Source organism: Zea mays, chromosome 7 (assembly GCF_902167145.1).
Source record: "Zea mays cultivar B73 chromosome 7, Zm-B73-REFERENCE-NAM-5.0, whole genome shotgun sequence".
NCBI lineage: Eukaryota > Viridiplantae > Streptophyta > Magnoliopsida > Poales > Poaceae > Zea > Zea mays.
In genome coordinates, this window is record NC_050102.1 from 165,120,087 (window position 1) to 165,126,082 (window position 5,996).

Below are 5,996 nucleotides of genomic sequence, written 5' to 3' on the forward strand. Positions count from 1 at the left end.
AGTCCTGGTCAGCATCTGTGGCAAAGAACATTTGAAGTAAACATAATATGCCAGAGAAACCTTCCATTTTACATTACTATAAAAAGTAATGATACAGACTCGATATTACATAACAGGATACATTACCCATTATACAAAAGTTCAACCTATTATACAACAGTACAACCTACAATACACTATTCTACGTCTATTACACCATTAGTCCTGCTTCCCATTACTCTTGGCGGCCTCATCGTCAGGTGTGGGAGTCCAGACGTCAACCAACCTCAAGGAAGGAGGGGGCTCAAAAAGGTCTAACTCCCCACCCAGCGCGCGTCCCGCAACGTGAGAGGGTTCGGCTTCCGCCTCAGCAGGGTGTGCAGGTACACTAGGGTGTAATTGTGAGTGTAGTACATGGACTTCCTCATGCAACGTATTGCAATAGATCTGCAGGTCATCGACAGTTGAGCTAAGTTCCTTAATTCGGGCCTGAGCCCTTGCTTCCTTAGCACATGCCAGCAAACGGGACTGTACTGCCCAGTCAAGTGCTAAGTCCCGATTAGCAAGCTGATCCTGCAGGTGACGGATGTCCCTTCTTAGTTCATTGATTCTATCTCCGTCTGCGACCCAAGCATCGGTCTTGTGTTGCAGCGCCGCTTGAAGTCGACTCACTCGGGCTTCAAGATCTCCTATGGGGTCATTACTCCCACTGCTACTGCTTTCATGTCGAGGGGCCAGTTGATGCCGGGGCACACCAATTGGTCCAGTGGACTTGCGTGCCGTTAGCCTTGTGCGTGGCGGCATCTTTCTACGGGGGAAAATGTTATTAGTATAATTCTTAGCATGATGCATGTGTAAGTACAGAATCAACCTTAGTCGATTCAACCTTCTATACATTGCACTCTTCCTATCTGGTCTTTAAGATAGACTCTTCAGAATACTTAGGTAAGAAGAGAAAAGAGTTTTTAGGTAAGACTTTTGAAAATCCTTTTGAAGATGCCTCATAATATCTGCAAAGAAGGGCTACGCTCCGATACCAGCTGTGACGGAACCTCCCAAGTAATTAGGCCCACCTACAGTTGTCCTTGTCCAACGGACCTCAGACAACCCTGTAGGTGCCCCTAAACTACTTGACAAGCTCGGTATCTTTCCTTACCTCACTAGGAACGATTCACCCGTCTTGCAGACATTACAGAACATCGGAGATAAAGAATTGCAGAAGCGATTACATAACTTACATTTATTTAAAAGCAAGCTCAAGTTGTTTTATTACAGACCAGAACTAAGAGCGAGTGCTGAGTAGTAATATTATACAAACCAAGGGAGGCAAAAACTCCTCCCGATAAGTTTTAAGTAAAAGTTCTATATGGAGGACCAAGTCCTCCCGCACTTCAGTCTTGTTTTTCTTCCTTGGGAACCACCTTGGCACAGAAGCAACAGAAATCTGCTACTTCCTCACCTAAAAACAACGAAGGGATAAACCCTGAGTATGGAATTACTCAGCAAGTCTTACCCGACTAAAGAAAAGACTCTCAAGGGTATGCTAGTTATATGGGAGTCAAGGTAAGGCTTCTCAATAATCAAAGACTCTGTTTTGCAGAAATGCTTACTAAAGTGGATCCTTAAAAATCCAATTTTATTTGTCAGGTTAAGTACAATTACCTGCAACTAGAGTTCTTTCTACCCTAGTTCAATCACTGGTCCTGTACTAGCCAATTTCTTAACAAAAACCCATCATCTTTAGTGGAATGCTACGTGTAGGGAAGTGACCAAGTCTTCATAACCGCGAAGGTACGGCGATCCGAATCGATTATACTCAGCTGAGGATCTCCAATCACACGATATATGTAGCACTTAACCCTTGCATATGTCAACCCGCCACCGGGGTTCTTAAGACCAAATCAGGTTCACGCAAACCGAGAGCACAGATACACCACCGTCCAGCCTCTTGCCACGGAGGGTACACGCTACTCTCGCCACCGCTCCACGCCCATTTCGTGTTATCTTATTCTGGCCTTAGTCTGCCCGAGGCAAGGCTTACCCATGACGAGGCATGTGACCAGCTAAAGGGTCCTCGATCATCAAGCCTACATCGAGACGGTCCTTAATCGACTCAGACGGAGACACTACACCGAGACTCTCTTCTCGTGCTAGTCACCCGCCCGGTCTCAGCTTAATCTTTTAACCCAAAAACTTGGTACCTGGCAGAGGTACATCTTTTCCGATGTTGAATCCATCACGGCCGTGATGGATTCACCATCAAGTTTTATTTTCGAAAACAACCCTCCCACTTGCCAATCATCTTTTGTAAAACAAATCATTTTGTTTTTCTAAGCAATACTAAGCATAGTAAAACCTTTTTGTAAAAACAGGGTTTCAAGGAGGGTAATCAAGATCAAGGAAGGTAATGCAGGAATTGTTAAATCAATCAACTCCTATCACCTAATGCAGCAAACAAGTGAGAAAGATTTTAAAAAAAACATCAAGGAAGGTGGCAAATGCACCGGGGCTTGCCTTCGTTCACAAGTGAGTCGGGTTCAGATCCGCAAATATCGAAGTAGAAGCAGTTGCCTGCTTGAGAATCCGAAGGTGGTGGTGTCCTTTCCTCGGTGACTTCTATTTCTTCTTCACGTTCTAACATAACCATATATATACATATATAAGAATGAATGCCATGTAACGCGCATGAGAGTGCGAAGATAATAAAGATTTATTATCTAAGTCTTGAATACAACTTTCCTTCACGGAACTCCGAGAACTTAGGGTTTCCGGAGTCGGTAAAGGAGTTCATAGGGCAGGGGGGAATGGTTTTGGGTTCTAGTTATCAAACATGGTCCAAATCAATTCAAATCCTACCCAAGGCTTCTAAATATTGTTTTAAGTTCCCATAAAAAGTTTGGGCATTTTTGGACTTACCATTTATTTTCTAAAAATCCATAACCATTACTTTTAACCACTTCAAATACCCTAAAATTTCTTATTTCCACTAAAAATCACAAAATTATTTTTATTAAATTCTAGAGAAAATAACAAGCCTAGGAAAATTGGTTTCATAATTTTATCATTTTTCTACTATTTTCTAAAATTGTTTTGGCTCTGGAAATAAAAGAAAAGGAAACCAGTGAATAGTACTGGGCCGAATCCAGCCTAGGACGGCCCACGACCAGAAGAAATGCGTGCGCCCGCGCCCGTTGTGGAGTTTTTGCAACAGGGCCCTTGGGGTTTTAACTAATTGGAGATGGGTTTGATTACTACTCTACTGTGTCGCTGACAACTTGCAGATAAGCCCTCCATGTTCTATTTCTTCGCAGTGGGAGGTCCACGACAACGGCCGCGTGGAGGATGAACTCCGGTGAGGTTGTGCCGGCGGATTTAAGCAACAGCCAGGGCTCCCGAGCGGTGTACACCGGATTAAACCCTTCCCGAACGATTCCCCTAACTTAATTTCACGATTGGTAAGCTATCACGCCCTGTCCACGTGAACCGCGAATGATGAGGACAATGGTACGCGTTCCCGGTGATCCCTGGCGGTCCGGTTCAATTAAAGGGTTCGAGGGGTTTGCGGGGTACCTAAGGAGGCTAGAACAAGTGGCAGAGGGACTTGAGCTCACCTGAATTGAGCTGGCCACGGTGAGGTCTTCTTCGCGGTGGCGGAAACCGAATTAGGGGAAGTGAGCGATTCTCTAGCTATGGGGGCTAATCGGAGACGGGAGTGGTGGTTATGGCTTTGGTATGACCTAGCGCAGCTGGCCGGGGGCTCAATTTATAGGCGGAGCGAGCGGTGGCGCTTGAATTGATGATGGCACGGTGGCGGCCGGAGAGGAGGAAGAACCTTGGCGCGCGTGGTTACGTGTCCTATGGTGTGGCAGTAACTCCGGTGATCGATAGACAGTTAGAGGGGGTCACGGTGATGCGGTGGCGCGGTTAAGACACACGGCGCACGGTCGGACGGCGGCGGTTCACCGGCGAGCCTATCGCTCCAGCCGCAAAGCAGAGGGGAAGGCAGGGGAGGCCGTAGGAGTGGTGTCCAGCTCACCGGCGGTGAGGATCTTTACCGAGCTATGTTTATCCGATGGCCACAACGCACGAATCATGGCGAGCGGTGATCAACGGTGATGGACCACCGGCGACGAGCAGAGGGATAGGATCTTCTTCAGTTACCCTTTACTGTACCATGGGACATTCAGTTTATGATGCCTGACAGTCATAGTTTAGGCTCAATTTTCTCACAAATTTTCATGGCAACATACCCAATGATCTGTAGCAAAGTTGTAGATCTACAATCCATCTATAACTTTACTACAATGTGCTCCCACAAAAAGTCACTGGATCTTGCTTAAAATCAAGCCCTAAGTTCATGCCATCCTACTGTTAATCTGAATTTCACACATCAAGCAGTCTGACAGTCCAACTTCAGGCTCAATTATCTCCCAACTTTTCACAAAAACATGGCTTGCACTCTTAAGCAAACTTGTTGTCCTATAATTGGGCTATAATTTTGATGTGGTGACCTAGGGCACAAACCCCATAATTTGAAAGTTACAAGGGCTTCAAGTTGAGGCAATCACACTGAAATGCAGACTTAACCAAAAAGGGTTAAGTATGGCTCTTTTGCACTTAAGTCCAAATCTCAAGTTTTGGATTGCAAATTCACATATGATTGACTCAAATGACCTAATATACTTATTTAACTTGATTTTTGCACTTTAACCCAAAAGTGGACTAATTTTGCACATAGGCCCCTAGGGTTTAGTTCCAGGGTTCCAATTAGGGTTTCTGGTATCCCAGGGGTATAAATGTGACTCCACTTTGTTTTTGGGGATATTTTATGACTCTTTCCCTAAAGTCTTTAGGTTTTCTCATCTTAGGTTAAGTTTTACCCCTTTAACCTCTATTTAGGGTTAAGTTCCTTAACCAGGGTTCCATTTGCAAAAACATTAAAACAATACAACTTGTTTGAAATTTTTGCCTAGTGAATGCGTTCTAGGTGTATCAAACATATGCAATGCTAATGCTTATGATGCCATGCTCATGTTTTAGTTACAGTAACACCAGGGGTGTTACACGACTTTTGTTGGGATTTCTCCGGGCTCGGTAACCCTAGTGCCATGCGGGACTTCGTGACCGCATGCGACTACTGCCTCTCCGATTGTTCAGATGGTAGCCACAGCTTCGGCGACGAGGACTGCGACCCAAGTCGTGAATGTTTCCACGTTGATCTAGGGGGTCCCGGCGAAGGCAACCATCTTAGTATGCCAGAAAACGGCGATCCCCCTAGGCCTGTGCCTCGCGTTGACATCCTTCGAGAGCTAGCTATGGTCCCAGTCCCTGCGGGGGGTCAGGACGCACAGCTCGAGCAAATCCGCGAGATGCAGGCCAGGCTCGACGAGGGAGCAGGAACACTTGAGCAGTTCCGGCGGAACATCGGGCAGGAATGGGCAGACCAAGTTCTGGCCGGAGAAGCGCGTCATCTACCCCAGGGCATCCAGCACCGCATTGCCAACGACGTCAGGGCAAGGCCGCCACCAGCTTCCAGTAGGGTCGGCCAGAACCTGGCTGTAGCAGCAATACTACTCTGCGCGATGCCGGAACCATCGACCACCGAAGGGCGGCTTATCCAGGGAGAGCTCAAGAATCTCCAGGAGGATGCCGCGGTCCGATGGGCCGAAAGCTCTGCCTCTCGAAGGCAGGGGTACCCCTCGGAGCATCGCGCCACGACTTCCCAATTCATGCGGGAAGCCTCGGTCCACACCGGGCGCACGCGCAACATGGCGCCTGCGGCCCCGGGTCGCCTCGGCAACGAGCACCACCACCGCAACCGTCGAGCCCACCTCGACGAGAGGGTGCGCCGAGGCTACCATCCCAGGCATGGGGGACGCTACGACAGCGGGGAGGATCGGAGCCCCTCGCTCGAACCACCCGGTCCGCAGGCTTTCAGCCGGGCCATACGACGGGCGTCGTTTCCGACCCGGTTCCGAACCCCGACTACCATCACAAAGTACTCGGGGGAGACGAGG